Here is a 24,965-nt window from a genome sequence, read left to right on the forward strand (position 1 = left end):
TGAGTCAGTGGGCTTATATACATCCTGGATCTTTGAAAAGGACAGTATTGATAGAGGGCATTCAAGGTGAATTCAAGATTATTTTATGGCAAGAGAGGGCATCACTTGAGCCAGATGATGTGCAAAAAAATGTTTATGTCACAAATGGACTGTTGTGTACCTGTTGCGCTGGCAGATAAGGGCCCTCTAGCCCAGTACCCAGTGCTGCCGGCCATCTCTGAGTGCTGAAGTGGCTCCTTTGCCCACCATTCCTCTACTTTTGGTCCTTTTGTCTTCATCAGACGCCACTGATCAGCCTCCATCATACTTTCCCCCTCAGACCTGCAGGCAGGCGATGTTTGTCTCTTTTGTCTGATGATGCAGAGCTTCTTTCATTCATTCTCCAAAGTATTATTTGACATGCAAACTCCGCCCTGCTTCCTTCACAGATTTCACACAGATTTTTAGAACACTTTTTACTTATTTCAGTGAAATCTGATGTTGCATATTAAAACCTTTGGTTCACTTATCCAAAGGTTTAGGCAATGATTTTTAAGCCTACCTACAGAGAGAACAATCATTTAGGGAGGAACCTTTCCCAGTTCCACCCACTCCCCATGCTCAGAGGTTCTTATGCCAGTAGTTTGGTTTAGAACTGGCTTAGTTTATTTAGGCCTCCACACCAAAAATACCATAAAGTAGGTGGCTTAGAAACAACGGAAATTTATTTCTCACAGTTCTACAGGCTAGGAAGCCCAAGATGAGCACACCAGCAGTTTCAGAGTCTGGCTAGAGCAAGCCTCCTGGTTTATGGACTGTCTTTCCACGGTGACCTCACATGTCAGAAGGGGCGGATTGGTTCTCTGCGGTCTCTCTTACTACAGGGCACTAATCCCAGTCATGAGGCCCTCATGCTCATGATCTAAGAACTTCCTAAATGTTCCACCTCCTAATCAAATCCCACTGGGCATTAGGTTTCAACATATGAATTGAAGGTGGGAGGGGGGCACAAATATTCAGTCCGTAGCGTATATTTGGCATTTCTTAGTTGAGATGCAAATAAGCAGCTATGGTTAAAACATACTCGCATATAGTATAAATTTGAGTCCTTCAGAAGTCTATTGAAGGCCTGTCTTGGAAACCTGTTGCAAAAGAAAAGAACAAAACAAAACAAAAGCAAACTAGATATCAATGTAAAATGCTGAGCATAGTACCTAGTGCAAAGGAAATACTCAAACCTGTGAAGATGAAGATGGCATTTTTCTTTCTTTTTCTAGTATATGAATCCTAACCCTCCTGTGATAGTGTGCATTCCTCTGAATGATGTGAAGTCTTCGGCTATACAGTTGTAGCATGCTGACGTGCTGTACAATGATTACTAATCTGTTTCTTACTATCTTTCATATGTAAACATCCACAGGTGTAAAACAATGTTTGGGCACAGAAGGTTTTACATGAATAATCCCTTTCTCTTGTCAAATATAAAGTGGTTGTGTTCCTCATCAAGATGTAAATTCAATTCTAAATTTCTCTGAAATTACTGTTGTCCCGTATTTGGCAGCATGGAGGCAGTAAGACTTGATTTGGTCCAATTTAGGTAACATGACACAAAAGGCAGTGAAACTGAGTTAGAAAAAGTCACGAGTGAAGTTGTATACTTTTATAACAAGCAAAGAGCGAGATCTATTTATAAGAAAGCAAGGGAAGTATTCTTAATTAAGGAATAGTACAAAAACACAGAAAATACAGTTGAGAGAACATGGTAAAAAAACAATCCCTTTGCCCACCCGTCTTTATGTCTCTTATGGAGGTCAGCCATATGTTCAAAGAGAACCTAGTAACATAAATTAGAGCATACATATGAAATTGAGAGAGCTTCCGTGATAAGTGAATGTTTTCAGTTTGCATTTCATAACTGTGCTAAATCACTAAAATAGCATGAACTTCTTACCTTCCATGTCTAAGAACTCACATCTCTTTAACATACAGGAGGGGAGACCCTGGCTTACCCTTACTTAGTCATTTTTTTCCTTCTCTAGAGTAAAATTTGCTGACACATAAACATAGTTAAACATCTTGGGGATATTTATTCTCAGAAAAGGAGGGTGATATGGCCTAATAATTCTGAGCATTTTCAAAATTTTATCTGCACAGGAAACAGAAATAAAGATAATCTCCTGAAGCTGCCGCACGATAGATTTAAGGTAGACATAAAGCAAAAAAAATGACAATGAAGAAGACAAAGTATAAAAAAGGAATACGAACAAGGTCGATAAATAGACATTCTTAGCAGATTTGGTTAGGCCTAGAATTTAGTAGATGGAAAATATAATTCTCAGATATCTCTTACTATACCATTGAGTTATCATTGATTCATTGCTACAGTTATTGTGAAAAATACAGTTTGTATTTTTTTATAAAGCAACATAAAAGTCTTTAAGAAACAAAAGTAAACCATTTCATATAAATAGATTAACCTCTGGAATATGTTGGGAATTGTGTTAGCAAAAACAAAACTGCTAAAATTGTTTTAGCAAAAAAAAAAAAGCCACACATTTTAAGATGATTTAAATTAATTCCTTTTCAATAGGTTTTAATACCCTTAACCATACTTTTCTTAAACTGAAAAGTTATCTAATGTGAGCATTCACTCACACAAGTTCCTTAGTCACTTTACATATTATATTTCTTTAAATAATAATCATTATAAAATGGGTAAGCCAGTGTGTTCTGAGTGTTAATGGCCATATAAACAGAGCTGCCATCTTGTGGATAATGCAGCAATGGGTCAGTAGCTGATGCTATGAGTATAAAATGATACGGTCTAATATTCCTAATTGCTCAGAGTCAGTAATCATGTCCACAAGAGTTTAAAACCTGTTTAAATTGTTAAGTCCAGCCTATAAAATTATCACCTAAAGGACATGCTTGTTTCTTATGCAGTTAGCATTGACCTAAACCTTATTAATATGTAGGTTGGCAAACAGTGGAAGATGGTTTCTCCAGTTTAATTAGCCTCTAGTGCTGATTCGTTTTGATAATATAAATAATTAGTTTAACTACAAAATTGATGAAATAGAAATAATTGTCAGGCAATTAAATTCTGCAATGATTTCAGCTCCTGGGAAATGTATAGTATGTAAGGATAGTAATAAAATGGAGATATATTTGGCTTGAACTATAAAACATCTACTTCATTTGCCAAAAATATTTTTATAGATTCCATGTTCTTGATATCAGAAATCATTCACTAATATAAATTTACAGAATAAAGCCTAGATTAATTTCTGCAGTTCCCCCGTCCCCCTTATATTAAGCCTTTGACTTTTTAAAGGTAAAATGTTTTTCTATTCTCAACCTCACAAGTGTTAGCTGGCCGTTTTAGTTGAAGGAATGTAAAAAATAATGAGACAGTGTGGCAAACTCATTATAAAATGTTGTTTTTTTTCTCTTTCTATGAAATTGGAGTGTTTTAAATCCTAAGAAAAAATTTACTTCTCTACATATATATGATAAATAGTATATACAAAAAATGACATCATTCTTTTATCTTTGTTACAATCCTCTGTGTTAACATTTTTACTTTGAGAATTTTTTTTATATCATGTAATCAGGTTGAAGTTCTTACTAATACTATTTTATGGTAACAGTAAGGATTTTTATGTTTTATCATCAGTGTTCACATTATATATTCACTATCTTATTTTTGGCTTTAACCCAGATACATGCGCAGATTGATGTTCAAGTATCATTAGACTTTCCAAAAGGACATACTGCAAATAAATCAGTGAAAGGCCCTGACCTTTCATATCGCTGCTCTTCCTAAAGAAATGCTATCAAAGAATTACTAAAACTTCATAACTTCCATTCATCATTAATTTCAAATGATTATTGCCCACCATAAGGGGATATCATTTTCCTATTCTTATGTAAAAAATACTACATGAGAATAATCATACTTACTTACATATATGCTATATTATATGCTATATTTATCTGAAACTATACAGATAAAATTGTTTAAAACTAAAATATAAATTGTGTCCTAATTAATTGCAGAGAAATTTGAAATTGGCTTAATGTATGGGGTAAAGATTCACTCACTGGTATAAGCCACATTAAGTTAAACTATTTCTACTGTATTATCCTGCTCTCCTAGTAATTCTCCTAGGAATTAAATTATATTCTATTAATTTTCCGGTTTTGTATACAATTCAAACATACATGCTATTGCATCTAATAAGTGAATTCCCTTAACATTTTACCTGTGCATTAATCTTGATCTTGTGTAATATTTAAGCACTAAAATCTCATTTCTTAAAAAGGTCTTATTTATTTATTTTAAGAACATGAAACTTGAGCCCTTTACCAAAGTATTACCTTATTAATGCATCACGTGAAGGAAGTGGGTACTTGACAGTGTGCCTTCAGAGCGCTGGGAGTATTTTTATTTCCCAGTTGTCATAGTGTTCTATGTCTATGTGGCATGGTATCCCACAAACAAATGCAAAACAGTTTAAGAAAGGTTACCATCTATATTTATTAAAACCACCAAAATATACATTTATCTTTAAAATGATCTTAAAAATGGTATATATGTCAGCATGCTTCTCATGTGCAACAAGATGTAATCCAATTTTGCTAGTTATCTATCTCTGTCATTAAATATTTAGACCATTGAAGTTTTATATAATGTATGAAATGTAGAAACAGATTTTATTTTATAAATAATTATTTTCTTCATGACATATCTTCTCAGCATTTACAATCTCTTACCTTTATCATTTATCTACCAGAAATACAGTTGACATTCCCATTGTCCAAATTCATCTTTCTGATCTGTGATTCAATTTTATGTCACTTTGCATGGCAATGAATCTTTCTGATACACATTTCCATCTAAACTCCCATGTTTTTAGGCAGAAATAAATGAACAGTGTCTTTCACATTGGCCCAAAGTACATTTTGAAAAATAGTCTTCCTGAGTCTAGCTTCTTGCACTTGACTAATATGCTTAAATTCTGAATAATACTAGGATGGGCAACAACTTCAAAAAGAAGACCGCTGAGTGACTCTGTGCTATAAATCAAGTTAATCTGCAACATTATTTTCTAGTTGAAATTTTAAGAGTTTGGGATAATAATATTTCTTCCTTTATTATTTTGAAGGCACTGAATTGACTTTTCATTTTAAATTACCGAACTGCCTTTAAACACATTTGATCTTTTGCATAACAATGGCATTAATTGCATCTTATATTTATGTAATGCTTTTTATGTTTCATAATATGTTTCATACATTGCCTCATTTAATCCTATGTAATTTATTTTTTTGCTGTAGGCATCAATATCATTCTCATTCTATACATGAACGTTAATAATTTCCCGAAGTTCCTACAGATAGTTGGTTATGGAGCAAGAATTGTAAGCTGGGTCTTCAAACCAAAACCTGTAACTCGTGCCCTTGTATCACACACGAACTTGCTACTAGCAGTAATCAAATAACCAAACCTATGATTTTGAAAGTCAGAACATGGGAGGAAATTTTGAATGCATGGTCTGTAAGTGTCTTTTCATATATTTTTGAGCTTTAGAACTCTCATTGAGCCATACAATAGAAATAATTTTTTCTCACTGAGAAGGTGGAGGGATTATAACAACTCTTTGCCCTGAATCCATTATTCAGTAGCACATGAACCAACATGAAGGCATACAAGGGCACTGTTGATGACCTTCCTTTCCCCAAAAGTGGAGATGGATGAAACAAATTTCATTCTCTCTCTCTAGGTGGTTGTGCTGTTTGCATGCTGAGCTGCGCAGTTTTCAAAGGGCTTGCCCGGGGATATGACTGGGCTGGATTTAGAAGGAGCTGGTCATTGGATGACTCTGGTAATTCTTGCATCTCACAGTTATGCAGCTGACAGCTCCTTTTGGTGGTGAAAGCTTGGATATATTTCAAGGTGCTGGTAGTTCTGTCCCTCTGACAGAAAGCTGCTGCAAGCAGCTTAGCCCATTATCCTGTTCTCCCACTGGGTTTAAGCCTGGGGAGAAAGAAATCTAGCCTTTTGTCAGGATGGAGGGTAAGGGATGAATAATTATTCCCCATTTGTGCTCAAAGAGAATAGCACTATATTATAAAGTAGCCTTTAATTATTGAAATGGGCTTGTCTATATTTTCAGTGACATAAATTACTCTTTGTAAAAACCAATATTTTATATTATTATTTTAGTGATGTTATGCTTTTAATATCTCATACTTTTTAAGCTTTATTACACAAAACTTTGGAGATGCCATTTAACATTCAGAGAATAAAATGCAATTCCATTTTTTAATTTTTATTAGAAAATTTGAAAATGCAGATGACTGCTCTCACCAAATTGATTGAAAACTCCACTGTACAGTTGTCTACATTATAATTTTTCTCAATGCAACTACCTTAATGTCATGAAATAGTTCCATAAAGTCAATGCAAAGTAACTGGACTATTTTAAATTCCAGATGTGACTACATTAATCCTTTCCTTTAATATCCATTCTGTAGAATATTTTCTAAAAAAACACTGTTATTTAATAAACATATGTGGAAAATACAATGCCCACAGATCCTCATCGATTATGTAAATAGTCCCTAGCCTATTTGAGAGACTCTATTTTCCCTTTGCAGCCCTTCAGGAGTTTGACGTTACTTTCACTCGCCTTTTCAGCAAAAAAAAAGTATAGCCAGAGATGAGCATTTCAATTTGTAGCTGACAGGTTAGGGTTAAGATATGATTCCAGGTAACAGAAGCCAATGAGAGTACACCCAGTTGATGTTTGTGACATCATCTTCTGGTCGGAGTACACAGAACAGCTGAGGCAGCTTTCAGTTTCAGCCCCAGTGCCATTATGATGGATGTTTACATCTCTTCATTGAGAGCCAATTATCTCGCTTTTGTGTGAGGCCCAGAGATCGCTCCTGCTGCCAGGCTGCGCGGAGCACGGCCGGAGCTAGCTGAACGAATTGTTTTCTCTGTCTCTGGTAAGAGCCTCTTCTGTTTTACCTTCTCTTTCAAAATAAAGGTAGTTCTGTCTCACAGAGGAAACAGTGTAAGAAACTGGTGTCAGGGTCGAACAGCATTACTCTCCGGAAAGCTTTTAACCAGAGCGGTGTGTAGCATTATTCAAAGGAAGTGTGGGTTTCGCAAACTGAATTGAAAAGGAGCATGCTAACGCGTACCTGGCAAACTAATTTGCAGTTGGAAATGAATGGCAGGTAAATTCAGCTTTTCTTTAGAGAAAGGAGAGTAACTGCTATTACAGGATCACTTTTTGAATGTTTCTAAAAATGTACATGTTTATGTATACCACTCTGCTCCATTTTTGTTTTGCTGTTAGTAACAGAGTGGAGGTAGAAATGGTCAAGCAAGCAGTGCTGTTGTATTTTTTTTTTAATGAGTTAAAGTTTCTAATTGTTAAATGATAGTTCTGTGGGACAGTTTTCCGAAGTTGTATCCATGTAGAAAACAAAATTTAGCAAGGGAGTGAAAACTTTAGCTTCTAGAATTAAGTTGTAGTATTTTGTATTCATATTTATCATTTTTAACCTAAGGAAATGATAATAGTTTTAAGCAACCATGTTTTTTTTCTGGAATTCAGAGATCTTACAATAATTTATTGTATTAAGTGCTTTTGAATGCATAACAAAATACTGTGTTTTATGTACCTGCAGAATTAAAGGCTGAAAATAAAGCTTGCAATTATTTAATTCCTTATTGGTAGTGATGTATACACCTGAGGATCCTTATAGTATTGTAGCAAAGCAAACATATTTACAGTAGTTGCACTGTATGAATAGGGATCCTGATAAATCAGATATCATAAAAGCTTTTAATTAATTGAGAATGTTTTCACGCAACTAAATGAAGATTTCAAAAACACTTAACCCCTCAAATAGTGTCTATTAGCACTGTATATCTATACTATTATTATTTTTAAGCGAAATGTAATTATGTATGAAATGAAGACACAGAAAAGTGTAAATAGCTATTATTTAATTTAACATGTTTTCTTGTTTTATTGGCATTTCCATCTCCTCTAGGATAATAAAGCTTTAGAATAATGGCTTGTCCTTTGGGCTTTGATATGTCCATGCTTTTCAGATTGTTTTTTACCCTACTTTAACACAGAATATTTCTGCCTGTGCAAATCAGTGATTTGGGTAATTATAAATCAGGGCTTGGAGGTGCTCCAGTTATACTTACAGACAGCAGGAGTTTCTCAGCTATGTCACACTTCTGCGTCTTCTACTAGCCCAGTCGTGTTTGGCAGACATTCACATCACTGTTGCTCGACTTGTCTCCTTCAGTCAATTCAGGTCTGAACAAAAGTGAGTTTAAAGAAAATATCAGATGTGTATTAATGGAAACGAAAGAATTGAGCTTGTTATCTCAGGCAAAACAATCTATAATTCACCAAACCTCCAAGTTTACAAATACGCACCTGGAGCTAACTTTTCACAGGGAGGTTTATGTTGGTTATTCTATGAATTTTTAAAATCCAGAAGCAGGAATCCAAAAGTGTTGATAATGTGAACTTCAAAGCATAATGATTCACTGCTTTGGATTGAAGGTTTTTTTCCCCTTAAGTACTTTCAAGTGGAGTTGAGTGACCCAAACGTATTGACTCTGTCATTTTCGCAGGTGATCAATCTTGACCAGGCGGAGCACTTGCTTCCTAACAATTAATTCTCTAAAAATCTATTTATATCATTCTGTCAGAGATGAAGAAAATCTTACCTAGCCCATGAATAGTGTAGACATTTAAAATTGTATTTTCTGCTGTGTATGAATGCTTCTCTCAGAATGACCATCCCCAATCAGAAATGCATTGCTCTGGGAGTGATCCACTGTAAGAACTGCTTATCTCCTTGTTTTTCTTTGAGCAACTTTGTGCAACATGGGTATGCATGACATAGTCTACATGGATGATGGACTGTATTGGTAGAGGCTTTTGCTTTTATTTTACTCTCTTAAAGTGAAGATATCAATGGGATCATTAAGACTTTCCCATGCCACAAAGTCCCTAGGAAAATTTCCTGGGCAGGGAGCCATAGTGGGAGATGCTTGATACTATATATTTCTGTGTTCCTTGCCTCCTTTCTATTCCGTATGTCATTTGTCTGAGTTCACTGAGTTAGGTAATCATCACCTTTTTATTTGTTTGTTTGCATTTTTCTTCTTTATATTCTCTCATCCACTTTTTGTACATGGTGCACCAAGTTTAATGTTACTAAGAGACAGGCTTTACAGGACTTAAGAGGAGAAGGGAAAAGTGCACAGTGATAGAAACATTTCTACTATCCCTTCTGAAGTTCTTTGTATTTTCCAGAGGCAGAGGGTGACACGTCATTTTCCTTTGAAAATTGCTGCTCCACTTATACGACCTATTCCAAAATCACGTTGTTTTTCCTCTTGTATGCTTTACTCTGCTAGAACTTAGTTTATGTAAGCACCTTATTAGCTTCCGTTAATTATTGAATGTGTGATACCGTTTAGTTTTCTACTTTCTCAGTTGAAGTACTTGGATGTATCATGAATTCTGTGCTTGTGCCAACAGTGTGAAATTCTGAATTTCCATGGCTAACTTTTTAGTCATGCCAAGAATACAGTACCCACGATGTCAACTTAGCTTGGGCTTATATATCAGTATGTGAATGCATGGATGCGTAGGTGTACATTTGATGTATATAAACATAATGTGTCTATGTACCTTAAAATGTCAAGGGTATTTTCATGGGCTTATGATCATTCATTCTTAACAGTTGGGTCTAAGAAAACAGAGACTAATAGTTTTTAACGTGTTACCGAAGTCAAGACATCAGTGAGTGAGGAAGTCAGGACTCAGAAACAGGTTTCCAAATGTGAGATCCCTAATCACTCACCCCCCTCTCTCCCACCTGATTCCCTCTCTGTTTCTCTCTCCAAGTATCTGGCCATCTAACTAGTTATCTTTTTTTTTTTTAAAACTCTGTGCCAAGCATTTTTCTAAGTGCTTGGGATTTATTTACAACTGAACAATATGAAAAAAATTCTTGCTTGTGTGAATGTTTTTTTTTCTATCTGGCAAGCTCTCATTTTTAAATTGCTACAATATAGACTATATTTCAAGGTGTGGCTGAATAAAAGGAGGACTTGTAGGAAAAAGGAAACATGCGTTGAGGGATGGACTTACTTGCATTTCTTGTGTTTTCTATGTATTTTTAATTCTCAGGGGTGTTCTAACCTAAAATAGATTTGTACATACTTTACATTTAGGTATTGTGACAATGTTAATTATTTTATAACTCATTTGATTATGAATGTGGTCACTGCAACTTTACTAAATAAAATGCTTAAATTGCAATAGAGTCTAAAAAAGCATTTTGGGGTGAAGTTATTTTGTATATGCAGTGTACTTTAAATAGTATAGCTTTATATTCATCCTCTATTTATAATAAAGTCCTTGATGGTTATAATGATTGTCTTTGTAGTTGTTTGGCCTTAGATAGGGTTTAGACAGCATAACTAAGAGAGTGAGAATGGATGGATTTTACCTTTTCTTTTAATTAAAAAAGTTAACTCTGTCCTCCAAATGATTGTACTTTATGTTTGAATAAAGCAAACAAGAAACAATTCAAAGTTTAACACCCATTTTTCAGTAGTTTGGCATATATGAGTACTAGTTCTTAGGACAGTTGGACTTCCAGTGATATTTACTACCACTGAGTCACCCCCCAATGATTTAAAAGAAAAAAATGAAGGCTGAAATCTAACCTCCTCAGAGAAAATCAATTGTACAGAAAACCTATCAGTTGAAGATAAACCATTTTTAGATGGTATCATTTAATTAGCTACTGAAGAGTCTATCTAGTGACGTACATATAAATTGTAAAACAATCCAGAGCTGCCAGCACACACTTGATTTAGCACAAAATATTTTACTCTCGTTATATTGCATTATGATAAAATTATATCCCTGAATTTAGTCCCTTTACTAATGTGCATTTGAAATGTGCAGAATGAAGGAGTAAAATTAGAATGCAATAATTAAGAGCATGAATTAGCTAAGTTCCAGGGATATTAAGACTTGGATGTTTTGCCAAAAAGTTTTACAAGACACACAAGGCGTTGGATTTAGCTAATTTTACAATAATATTCCAGAATTAATTTTGCTAATGCTTGTTACAAGTAAAACGTAAACTGACATCAGAGTGGGTTTTTAAAATGCAAAAATTCTACTGAAAGCACCAGTTTGGTTGCTTGTTCTGTGATACGGATTTCAGTGGCATGGAAGAGGGCATAACATAAAGCCAGTCTTGGTCACAGTCTTCATTCACAAGTGACCCTCTACCCATAGGCCATGGCGTACTGTAAACCTCTCAGAGGTGTATCACAGCATTTTGAAAATGTATTTTTGCTAAAACAGAATATACACATTGGTACTGCAGAGTCGGTCAAGGGGACTCATGAGCGGGTGAAATTTAAAATGTGGGATTGAGCAGGATGAAATCCGCCATGACTAATAGAGAGGCACGGTATAAAGTAAGTTCCAGCAACTCGTCTCAGCTTCAAGTGCAGAAGAGACTAAGACCAGATGCGACAACAGTTCTTCTTAGCAGAGCAACAAATGGCAGGTGATTTCAGAGGCACTGTCGGTCTGTTCCTGTTGGTTGTGACCCGCACGGTATGAATGTGGTTTCTGAGACCAGGCTACCTGAGTACAATTTCTTGTCCCACCCCTTTCAGAGCTTTATTTCTTCATATAAAAACTGGAGGAAATAAAAGTACCTACCCCATAGGGTTGTTGTGAAAACTTCATGAGCTACTCTGTTAAGCACTGGGAACAGTGTCTGGCATATGCTATGTGCTCAGCCAATATTTCCACCTTTTAGTATTTTCACTGTTTCTGACTTGCTTTGTAGGTGTGTGTGCGTGTGTGTGTGTGTGTGTGTGTGTGTGTGTGTGTGTGTGTTTTAACTAATTAATTCAAGAGTTCCATTAAAAGCCAATATTTATGAGTGCAAAAATTCTGGTATACCACAAATATAAAACCTTTGATAAGTAATCATATTGATTACTCTTTAAACCTTGATACTAACTTCAGGAGATGTTAGTACTAGACATAGTTTATCACTTACTGCATATAAGATTTCTGATGTCTTCAATTTCACATTTTTAATATGAAAAAGTGAATTAACTTGAAAATGGATTAAATAATTTTTAAGAGCTTTTACCAACTTTAAAATTACATGAAAGAGGGTATCATATATATATATATATATATATATATATTTGTATATACATATATACATATGTGTGTAACACAAGTGGAATGTCCTATCGCTTTACCTTTTACATTTCATTCTAATTCACTCTATTTGCTGTTACCTTTTCTTCCATTATTTTTCAGGCATCAGTGATAGTCTGAAACTTGTAGTTGTAAAGGTTTTATTTTGATATTTGTGGAGCTCAACACCACCCTGTTTTTCACCAGCTCACTGGCTCACATGGGTAAGGGAGTGCTGGTAGAATTAGGCTAAAGTCCTTCTGTAACTCATTTTATTTTGTATCCCTAAATACACTCTGAAAGGCAAAAATAGGAGTGCTTTAATTTTTAAAACCGGTGTGTGTGTGTGTGTGTGTGTGTGTGTGTGTGTGTGTGTGTGTGTATGTATGTGTGTGCAGTTTGTTTTGTCTTGTTTTAATGGAATATCTACCATGTGCCCAATCTTGCAACAAGAAAGATAGAAATAAAAAAAGATGAAGAATTGTCTTCCCAATAGTTTACAGTCTTGCAGGATTCAGGTGCTAATGTATGTGTAAAACAAAAGAACAATCCAGTCATTTTACTAAAGTATTTTTTTCTTCGCCTCTAAGTGTTGTGACTCAATCCGCAGAGTATTGGACCAGAGGCACCAATTATTGAGGAGCTCTGACATGCCAGCCACAGAGCTCCATGGCTGCTCTCAAGGGCTCACAGCCTGGACATCAACACAAAGTGCAACATAAATAGTTATAATATATTGTAATAAGTCATGGAGTGCTGGGGATCATAGACAAAGAATGACTTATTCTACATGTGAAAACAGAAATGTTTTCCAAAACAAGCTGTCAGTTAGTCGAGCTTTTAAAAATATACAAATGAGTAGAGAATTTTCCGGGTTGAGACCAGTGAAGGCTGTTTCAGACAGAGGAGCCTCCAGTAAGTACATCCAACTGGGAGGAGAAAGCCCAGTGTGTTTAAGGAAGGACCAGTGTACATCAGGGATGGGGGGACCTAAAAATTAGAACCTAAGTATCAGAACAGATGCTGATTAAAACAAAAAGCAGTAGGGACAGCTGGTAATAACTGCATAGCACTAAGCCTTAGCTGGAAGCTTAAATTGAGGTTTTCTAAATTTCCATACTGTGCAAGGTCTATGATGACACAGATCACTGTTGTTTTGAGTAATGTGGAATGCTTCCCAAAAGAAACAGGAAACAAGATCACATGTGATTACTTAAAGCAGTCGGACCCGTCAAAGGAGCAGAAAGCGCATTAGAATCCACTTCATTACATTTAAAAGAGCATTATTAAATTCCCCATTCTTTTAATTTACTTTGCATAATGGGTAGTAGCCAATGGGGTGACTCTTTACTCAAGAATACAGAGGAGGGTCACATGACAGGAACTGAGCAGAATCTTAGAGTTTGTTAGAGAGTCCTCGGCCAGTAATTATTTGCTCTTCATGATCTTGACCAGGCATCAACTAAGAAGTAACAAATGTCTCTTCCTGAGGAACCAGTGTTTCAGTATGGGACTAGGGTTACCTGAAAGATCCAGAGGCTTGAACTCCTTTTTTTATCATATTTCTCAATTCACTGCAGTTATTTTTTTAATTACTTGAACAATATAATTAAAAAATGATTATTAAAAAATTGTTTTAAAAGAAAAATGAAACAGCATTCCATTCCCTTCTTACTGTGTTGGAGGTGGCATGTGATTAATGGCAAACACAAATTTGTAAGGGGGACAGAAAGAGGTACTGAGCATCAGAGAAGACCGTACACTGAGTTTCACAGTTGTCTTATTCTATGTGTGTGCACTCCTGCAATAACGGTGGGTGTGCAACATGGAGAAAGCGATGGCAGCCAATGGCGATGTGATCAATTAAGATTCATCTACAGCCTCCCACACCTGCCATGCTTTAGGCACTGTGGTAGGTGGTGGAGACGAGAGATAAATGTCATCAGGAGTATGAGTGTCATAGCTGGGCACAAGAGACAACAGGACAGGTCACCCCAGGAAGGCCAGACACTTGCTGCCTGCTTCTGGAAGAACTCTTTCCTGCTTGCCTAAATGAACAGTACGAACTCTCAGAGCACTATCACATAATGGGGCACTAGTGACAACTTTAGACTGACAAAGAGAAATTGTCTTGAGGAAATAGGCAGGAACTGTGGGGCATTCAACTTGGAGAAATCCAGGGATGTAAACATTTTAGAGAAAGTGAAAAAAAAAGTATAACAAAAAATCCACTAGCGTATAAAATTGGGATGGGTAGTCATACGGAGTATAATTAGTCATTAGAAGGAATATTTTATTCCCTTTGAGCCAAGAATTCTGCCTAATTCTCTTTGGAATATCCTCCATGGGCTGACATTTGTTAAATAAATCAGATTTAACAAACAGCAGATGTTTGTTAAATAAATGCCTCACTGCCTGGCTGCCTGAGGGGAGGAAGAATAGAACCTGGTTTTCTTTCTTGCTGTATACCTTGAAAATACGATGTTTGGATGTCCATCAAGGAGCAAAGATGATAAACTGTATCAGAAATACAAGACTGGAATTGAAAGATTTAGGAGCCCTGTTCACATGGTTGACATGCAAAAGCATGTGACTGAAGGATGTCAACCAGAGAAGAGGCTTTAGGGACTCCCACTGATCAGAGGCTGTGAAGAGGATGCTGAGCAAACTAAGGAGACCCCGAAGGAGAGGCCCTTGATCCAGGATGAGAACTGAACGGAACTGTTAGAACCGCCTTTCCAACCTTAGAACAGGAGCGAAAAGATGATGTTAAGAGTAGAAAATCCACGCAAACCTTTGTGTAGGAAAAACAAATCTGAACATGACATTCCTTTTCCTCTTTCCCCCTAACCTCTCCTAAACCCCTTGTCACCTAAATCTCCTGAATAGGTTTCCATGAATTATAGGATAATGAAAAATGCATATAATTTATAAGGCCCAACATGGGTGGTCTGTGCATTCGAGCAACACATGCCTTCTTTTTGCCCCTCTTAGAGCATCTTTTCTGTCCCACCACTGAGACTTAGCTTGTGCCATTCCTCCAGGTGAGCAGTTTCCTCTTAACCTTCTTCACATACTCCTAAATTCCTACTCAAATCTCAGTAAAGAAGTGCCCCCTGACCTTCTTGAGCAAGTCTTGAGCAAGATCTTCTCATGACAGGCTCTAAAACAATATGTAACACTTGCAAGAGTTGCAGTTGGAGGACTTCTTGGTTGATTAAATTATGAATTCCAGTCTTCTCTCCTAAACTTTAATCTTCATGGAAGTAATGGCAGAGTCTGTTTTGAGTTACCATTGAATCTCCATTATCCAGTATGACATTTACAGTAAGGATAGCAGCTAAATGAATGGTGTAGACAAAAGCTGTCAAAGAGGGTTATTTGCACCAGAGAAGAGCAAAAGAACTGAGATGCTGGGGAATCTGAATTATAGAAATGAAAATTGAACAGACTTTCCTAGAGTTTTAAAACACTTGCTCATTTCTGCAGCCTTGTTCTCACTCAGTGGGTAATTCTCCATAGCTAATTATAACACATGAAGTGAAATTATAGGTTCTGCATTTTGAGTTACATGCCAAACAACAAAACTACTATCAATATCTACTTGGAAATTTTGATATAAATACAGCAAGTGTCCTAGAAGCACACAGACAGTTGAAGGATCTGAAGAGATGTAGACTCAGCAAAGAGCATAGAAACAGAGTAAAACCATTTATAACTTGTACCAGGTATATCTCATGTTATTGGAACTAGAAAGAGTGTAATTGAGAATGTAGTGTCCAACCATCTGAAAGGGATCAGAAAGCCTCAAAATAGAGGAACAAGGAAAATTGCCCTTTAAATTGAAGGTAAGGTCACTGGTGGCCTTAAAGAAACTAGTCTGAGCTGCTAGAGAAGAAGGAGTCCTGCAGGAAATCGATTTTTAGGAACTGAAGTCATGTTCAAGCAATTCAGAACTGAAAAGGAATAAAGACCTGCTGGACAGAGCTGTAAAATAATGACTCCTTTATAAATGGAAGATCTTTACCTGATGGATGGATGTGTGAAATATTAAGTAACATTTACCCTTTTAAATTGGTGTTTCATGACATGTACCAAATATGAGTATAGTTGTAATAATATATAGTTACAGTAAATAACTAGATATTAATTAGTTATTTAGAACATCATCAGAGTTAAAAAAGGATAGCGATATATCCAAAAATGTAGGAAATTGTGGGGATTATTTACTCAGCAAGTAATTTATTCTCATCAAAGTGATTCTTCAACTGAAAATATTTATGTGTAAGCATCTTCATAGTATCCTCTTGTTTGTTTACAAATAAACCTGCTGATTAAGACTTGGACCCACCAGAGGCCACAAAATATCTAAAGAAGCAATTCTGTGCTAGGAAATATTCGTGGCCTGCTGAATAGAAGAGCTCTCACACACAGAGGTTGAAGAAATTAACTGAAACCCAAAGAGAGAAAATACGCAGTGGGTATGAATTAAAAATCTGCACGATTAGAGAGTATACTACACTACAGTATACAAAATGAATACAAAATCAATGTATATACAAATAAAATTGTATATTTTTATGTATGTAAAAACACACATGCAGTGATAGAAACTTTTATGTTCAAAGTTGGCCACGCATTGAGCTGTATATTCTGATAGCTCTACAGTGATTATAGAATTCTTCTGAAGATTCTTCTTAAGAAGAGATTTCTAATTTGCTTAGAAAAAAAAACCAATTGATTTGTTCTTGTTGAGAAGGGCCAGGCATCTTCGAATGTTCTAGGCAGGAGAGAAATGCTATACCTCCTCTTGGAAAAATAACTGGAAAATAAAGCTGACGTGGAAGGAAGCATGCGACGTGCTATGGATTCAGAGAAAAGTGAGATATAAGTGGGAAACGCTGGCCACAGTTCTCTCCCTAGGGAAAATCATGGCCTCCGTGTGACAGAGCTGTTCTCTTGGCATGGTTTCTAGTCAGGCCGTACTGAGGAGGACTAGACCCTAGAGAACAGACAAAGTACAGGGGCCCCAAAGGAATCTAAGGATACTCGTGGAACCAAAACATGAGGAAGTCCACCTACGGAGGTAAAGCTTGGTGTCTGAGGTCTGAGGGGGGCTGGATTCAGAGGCAAGCTTCTAGTTTTCAGAAGTCTGGGGAGGCAAAGCCTGCCCGTGGGAACCTGGCTTGCTGCCAAGGGACTTGGTAACTGGGAGAGGCCCGCCTGGGCCGCATTTATCAGCAAGACCTCAGGGATTGGACAGAGAAGTTCCAGAACCTGGAGTAAATTTGGACCCATAGGTTGGACTGGTGGTTCTACTGGTGACAGACAGACACCTGACCTGAAGCCCCACCATCTGGTTTATTCATCTGAGTTAGAGCTGGGGGCCTGGGGGTGGGGCTTAAGCACTCTGAAGCCATCAGTTGTGCATCAGTTTCTGGCCTCGCCGCCTCCCAGTGGCATGCTCATGGGCAAAGCACTTGACCTTTCTGTGTCCCAGTTGCCTCGCCCGAGGGGTGCTGTGAGCATGTATATGCCATCCACTTGGCGGACCCAGGCACCCAGTACATGTGGGGTAATGATTGAGCCTCATTATTATGACTCACCTGCCAAGTCCAGGCTTCAGCCTGAGGTTCCTCGGCCTGGAGCCCTCTGCTTTGCCAGCTCCTTCTCCTCCCTCACATCTCATTGTCATTACTGGTGGGACCATCTTTACAGGCTAGGCACCCCCACTTCGTGCTCAGACAGCACCCACTCTCCCTATCATTTACTTAAATTGCCATTTCCCCTTATGTCTCCCATTAGACACGAAGATGCATATGTTTGGGAATCTCGTGGGCTTTATCCACTGCTGCGTCAGCAGGGCTGGGGCAGAATAGGAACTCATTAGATATTTATTAAGTGAATATGTGGTGAGAGACCTCACACTCAGATCCCTTTGGAGGGTCACATTTGAAAGGGTTTCTCTGTTACAGCTTAGTTCGGGGCTGGTAATTGGAGAGCCGAAACTGGAAGTTCTGAGGTCCCTTTGGAGCCTCTGTTCACCTCTAGCTGCCTCCTGCCACGGAGGCACTGGCAGGACAGGCATCTTGGAGAGTTTCCAGTCGGCTGTGGCAGTCGCCATCCCTCCCCATCTAGCTGGTGTGACATACGGGGACTCTGCCCCTGGGCTGTGGGCAGGCCTTACCGGACACTGCACTTCTGAGGATTGCCAAGCTCTTCACTTACATTTCTTTCATTGTAATTATTTGTCTTCAGGAAAAAAATAGATGGATAAATTCCACCAGCAGCGCTGTCTGCCTGAACCAGGGTGGGGGCTTGAGGATGGCAGGGGCCCGAAGAGCTGGACTTAGACGGCCAGGAGCTAGGCTAAAATTTGGCTTCTCTTTCCTCCTCCAGATCTCTTCTCACTGCATGGAGGATGTATTGGTTTTCTGTTGCCGTGTGATAAATTACCGCAAACTTAAGTGCCTCAAACAAGACACTATCTCACCGTTTCAGCAGGCACAGCTTCCATAGATCTTTTTGCTCAGTCCAAGAGGCTGCAATAAGGGTATTCATCAAGATGTGCTCCTTTCTGGAGCCTGGGTTCTCTTTCAGGTCAGGTGGCTGTAGGCAGAATTCTGTTCTTTGCTGTTGTAAAGCTGAGCTCCCTGTTTGCTTGCTGCTCTCGGCTCCTACAGGATGCCTCACTTCCTTAGCAGAAAGGCTCCCAAAGACCCTCTCTCAGTATGGCAGCTTACCCTTCAGAGCCACCACTTCCTGCACAAGTCGGCTCAGATGGAGTCTTATTTAACAATACAATTGTGGGAGAAACATCCCATCACTTTGTTTGCTATTGGCTGTAAGTCACCAGTTCTGCCCGTACCCAATGGGAGGAAGTCTACAAGGATGCGACCCACTGAGGGTCCCTCTGGGATGTGTCTCTCGCAAGAAACAAGCACAGGGTGTCACGAGACTCTAAGCTGCCACTGCCTAGCCATTTGTAGAAACTTTCTACAAAGCTCTCTAAACGAGCAAGTGGCAGAGCTCAACGAAGTGGCAGAACTACTTCTGAATGAGGAGAGTGGATCAGGAACCAAGAGACAGTGATGACTGGAGCCAGAAAAATGGCCAGATGCCTCTTGCTAAACTCTTGACTAGGAAGAACGGTAGCCACATGTCCTCACTGCAGGCTTGGAGAGCTGGGGCAAGTGCTGGATCCAGTGCGTGACTCCCATTGGACGTGTTGGATCAGGGAACCCTATTTCAGCACGTTATCAAGAGGATGGCAACTGAGACTCATGCTGCTGATATTATCATTGTTGTGAGTCTGCTGAATAAGGCAAAATATCTGAGAGGCTTCCAGCCCTTGAGCTCCTGTGGTACTAGGGGCAGCCCCCTTCCCCTGCACTGCTAGAGCTCAGGGCGCCAGCAGAACCTTCGGGGCTGGGAGGTGTGTTTGTGTGTGGAGGAGGCAGGTGGGGGGTTACGCCCTTGCACACGCCGTTGCTGAGGGGCTATGCACAGAACGGGGTGGCCGGCACAGCTGCTCCTGCAGCAGACCTCCTTCCCCCTTCTCCTTTTATCCCTTGTGGATGCCTCAGAGACCCCGAGAGTTTATTCGAAAGGACTTGCCTTGGCAATCAAACCAAATGAGTAAAGGTTTGAAACCTCTCATCCAAAGTCAAGTGTCCTGATAAACGGAAACTACTGGCTTTAAAAGGAAGTCAGTACGTGTGGAATACACAGTAGGAAAAGTAGTGAAAAAGATACCTGTGTAGGTCCCTTAACTATTCCCATGGGGACAAAACATCAAAATTTAGGAGTCTGAGAGGACCGTCAGGGCTTCAACTCAATCATTTAAATAAGAGAAATGGTGCAATTTCAGGTGAAGGAGAGAGTGAATCTGAAGCAGCATCAGTGATGGTCAAAGAGCTGTCCGGCAGCGAGCTGAAAGCGAGAAGAGCTCCGTTTCTTTGCATCTGTCTTGCGGACGCCTGCAACTGGGCAGTTTCCGCTACATGTCCTCTGGCGTCGGACTGAATGCGTGCATTTCTATGACCATGTTGGCCTGTGAACAGCATAAAAGGGAACTGGCTACTTGAGCCTAAGGCCCTGAGGAAGATTTAAATGTCACTCAGTGGCTGTTTAATGTTCTTCCCAGGGCCTCAGGAAACTATGTAAATGGACCAGCCAAATGAGACACACTGAGCAATTTAAGGTACAGTAAAGAGAAGGGGATGGGCGGGGGAATGGGGATAACTTCTGAGACACCGGGGAAACCATCACTGACACCGTGAACGCTACCCATTCCCTCTTCTTCCTCAACCTCACATGATGAGGCCTGGGTTGGCCAAGCAGGTTCGGGCGAGGCTCAGGAAGAGGGGTGTGGTGGGACAAAGCTAGACGATGGGTCCTACGGGAGCAAAGGCTTGTCAACCGTGTCCAATCAGGCTGCTTGGACATATGGTTTAACCACCTGCAGTTAAGGTGAAAGAAGGTGTTCTTGGCATTTGGTGACGCTTTATCAAGTGCTTTCCCACATAAAGCAGTCCAGTATCTGGGACTGGGGGTAACTTTGGATAAACCACCACTTCAGTACTTATTGCTGATTTCAGCCTCCTTCGCCTCTTGGGCAGGACAGCTCTGCCCCCGAAGGGAGTCCCTCTAGGCTTTATTTTATTTTATTTTATTTTATTTTATTTTTTAATTTTGGTATCATTAATCTACAATTACATGAAGAACATTATGTGTACTAGGCTCCCCCCTTCACCAAGTCCCCCCCACATACCCCTTCACAGTCACTGTCCATCAGCGTAGTAAGATGCTGTAAAATCACTACTTGTCTACTTTGTGTTGCACAGCCGTTTTGACCCAATTTTGGAAAATGTGAGGAGCAAAATAATTAAGTACAGTAATGAATGATAAATTATTGAACAGAATAACTAAATTATTTAAGTTCATGTGTTCACATCAATAAAAATAGATCAAAATCAGTGGGGGGAAAGGTATGATTCTTTTTTACATTAGAATACAGAAGATTAACTAGGGCATGTAGAGAGACACTGGGAGCTGGCACACTGTCATTTTGCTCCCTCATAGTAAAGATTAAATCAAATGAGAATCACTAATACAAGCCAAATCTAGGGGGAGATTTCTAATGTGGAGCAGGATATTTGTGTGATTACAAAGTGACTCCCCAGAGACAGTTCATCGGTTGCAAGGGAAAACAAAAATAATCATGACAGTAGAAAATTGGACAATGTCTTGACTGTTGTTTTAATTTTCAAAATTAACCTCACCGCTGAGGGACACATGGATAATATTTGTCCCCAGATTTGATTTCTGGAGAACAACAAACTCATTTATGTATCATTCTTTACCTGGAAAACATAATCTGAAATTAATCAGTAAACATTAGACAAATCCAAAAACAGGAACATTCTGTTCAAAAGGGGGCAAGGAGAATTGTATTCTTCAAAATCATTGGTTGTGTGAAAGATTCAAGAAAAAGTTCTGATCTGATATGGTTCAGGCTCAAGGAGGCTAAAGAGATATAATAACTAAATGCAATACCTCAACCTGCACTCAGTCCTATATCAGAGAGGTTAAAATGCTCTAAAAAATATTTTTTGGTAAATAGACAAAATTGGATATGGACATGTATTATTTTAAATATTATACCAGTATTAAATTTACTGAAGTTGAGAATTTTACTGTGGTTATGTAGGAGAACATCATTATCCTTAGGAATTAAAAATAACTTTCTGTATATTATTTTAGGACCTAGAAATATAATGAAAAACTTGTATTTTGAATCTCTGCCTTTGAGTTGCTCCTGTTCTACTTGGAGAGATGAGGTTATCCCTGTCTATAGGTCTTTTAATCAGTGAAGAAAGTAAGAGAACTAAGATGCTGTTATAAAATGAAATAAAAAGGAAAAAAAAGTATGAGGCCTTGGTGGTATATCTGGATCTCCCACTGATTTAATTACACCTCACCTAAAAGCTTTATATTCCATTTTCATCACTTTGTAAGAGATTGAGTAACATTTTTCCTACTACTTTCCGCATAAGGGTTTTCTAAGATTGAGACAGATCATTTTTATGGTGATTCCTGAACTTCATTTGGAAAGAATAGAAAATAAATAAAAACAAAATAATAGTAATGTCAGTTGTAAAACATACTTCTTTGAAACAGGTTCAAGGGCCAGCATAAAATAAGGAAGGAAGGAGGAAAGGAAGAAAAGGAGGAGAGAGGGGCGGTAGGAAGGGAAGAGGGAGGGAAGAGGAAAAAGAGAGAAAAAAAGAAAAAAGGTAAAAGATACAGACCTTCTTAAATTAACTTGACTTTCACTGTTCCTCTGAAATGTCTGTGTAATTTGGCATTTTACAACAACTGCAGTCATGTCGTTCCTCTCCAGACTGCCATGAAGGCAAATTTTCACATTATCAAAGGCAGATTTATTGAGACATCCAGGAGGTGATGACTTTGGGACAATTACCTTGCAGTTATTCTACTGAGATTGAATCAAAGTTTGCCATGGTCTCTGACAACTCTTTTGGAACATGTCCAGTTTTAATAATGCAATTGCTGTGGAACATTTCCTAAAGGAAAAAGACAAGAACATCAGCAGAATACCACTATATAAAAACAAAGTTAAAAGACGGTGTGTACAAAGGATGTTACGGGTCAACCTTTAAGATCACAAAAGCAATAAATGCCAAGTTTGAAATGGGAACACATGTCTCAGAGTATCCATGGTACCACATATTATTGTTTGTACTGAAAAATTTTTCAGTGTTATTCTGATAACTCCAGAACACATGAGGTCTGTCAGAAATGAACATTTTAGATTGCTCATATTAAAACTATGTTTGCATAATACTTTATCTTTTTTCAAAGGCTTTCCATTTATTATCTGCTTTGAGAGCCTTTGCTCCTTATTCAATGGCCTTTTCCTTAAATCACATCACCTCTCTAATAACTTTTTCATTCCTCTTGTGACTGAAAAGTGCATCTTAATTGTAACCATAAATAATTCTGTTTTATTCTAGTGCTGGATGGAATATTGATTATTGAGTATAAAGGTTTAACACTTTGAAGATGGCCTACAATACAAATTTACAGCTGCTACAAAGCTGTATCTATGCTGTCCAGTTTTCTAGCACATTAGAGCTGTCTGTTCAGCAACAGCTTTGTAACCCCTGACCCTGAAACCATATATGCTGAATTCAAAGAAACTCTATAACAGTGTAGAGTACACGTGCCCACATTTGCATGGTAATGCCTTTTGTTTTTAATGTTTTGGTAAACTTGAATATTGTAATAGAAAACATCAAATGTTGAAGCAAAACAAACAAGGAAACTATGAAGATGTCTAAAGTAAAACAAGGTAACAGTCAAGACAATTACATTCTTTCAGTCATAACCATTCTTTGCAAATAGCTCAAAACTACCTGTATGTGTTCAGATTTTTGTATTACTTGACTATGCAATACTGGCAGAAGACAAGATTTGCCATCTCTAATATTTAGGATTTGCAAACTCCTTGATTGGGACTCTCTATTGGAGAAGAAAAGTCACTACTGCTTTTTGATAATGACTTCCTAATTTTATCAGGAGTTCGCAAAGTTTTTTAAAAAAGTAAAGAGAAATAAATAAACTGCAACTCAGTCATTATATCATTATTGCCTAAGTATTGATTTTGTAAAAGATCATAATGAAAAGGGACTTAAACTTTGCAAAATAATTCTGTATATTTCAAATGACTATACAACCACAGCATGCATATTTAAGCTCACTTATACAAGAAACCAAACCCACAGAATACAGAGGAAGAAAACAGAAGGCTCTGAAGCAAACTTTCATTCATAGGAAATGACAGTTACAAGGTAGTATTTGTGGTCGTTAGGTAAAACATTATTAAGAACCACCTACGTGTCATAATCACCTAATGTTGTAAAGTAGGCTGATCTTATAAAATACAGAAAGTTCAAATTCTTTGTCCTTTAGGAGTTGCAACAGAAAATTATTTGTGTATTAACCATTAGAGTTAATTTTATGATGTCAGTTTTCAGTGTGTTCCTTTATGTCTTATTTCCTATTTTCCCTAATGTCACATCTCCTGATTCATGTTTTCATGCAACTTCATTTTATTATAAAGGACTGTGAGCCTCAAACAACTTACAGTGAGATGAGCTGTTTCTCCTAATATATGTATGATGTTACCTCTCCAACTTAATTTCCACAGACATACAAAGGAGGGGAAGAATTTGAACCTACTGTAGCAGTGGTTTAGATTTGCTCCTAAAAGATGAAAAGAAAATGTTTTAGTCAGTTGTTTTAAATGTATGAATAAGAAAGATGTATTTTACTATGGCTTAATATTACAAATAATGGTTTTAATGTTATTATTATAGCTAACATTTATGTCGTATTTACAGTGTATAGGCACTGTGTTAAGTGCTTGACAGACATTTTTCCCTTTAAGCCCACAACAATCCTTCAAATGATTTAAATTCTCACAATTTTATTGATAAGCAAACCTATGGTTAATTAAAAGGGTCAGAAGAGTCGGGTGCTTCTGAGTAATGGAACTGAGAAACGAACTATTGGTCAGTTATCTATCTTTAGAACTTTTACCCATACTGTTTTAAGTTAATTGCTCTTTTGTTCACTTTGTGTGTATCTGTATGTATG

The 24,965-nt window shown here is 37.8% G+C and overlaps 1 protein-coding gene across 9 annotated transcripts in view; it reads left to right on the forward strand.

Annotated features, from left to right (window-relative positions):
• MGAT4C (MGAT4 family member C) overlaps positions 1-24,965 on the forward strand; it is a 777,100-nt gene that overhangs the window by 550,809 nt on the left and 201,326 nt on the right. For 3 of the 9 annotated variants that reach the window (XM_073214766.1, XM_037022636.2, XM_017672600.3), the window contains exon 1: positions 6,376-6,996. The exons of the other annotated variants lie outside the window; for them this stretch is intronic. The gene's annotated coding sequence lies outside the window, so the exon portion shown is untranslated. Of the gene's footprint in view, positions 1-6,375; positions 6,997-24,965 lie in introns of those variants that run through there. 9 annotated transcript variants of the gene reach the window in all.

The sequence above is a fragment of the Manis javanica genome, chromosome 10 (assembly GCF_040802235.1).
Source record: "Manis javanica isolate MJ-LG chromosome 10, MJ_LKY, whole genome shotgun sequence".
NCBI classification, from domain to species: domain Eukaryota; kingdom Metazoa; phylum Chordata; class Mammalia; order Pholidota; family Manidae; genus Manis; species Manis javanica.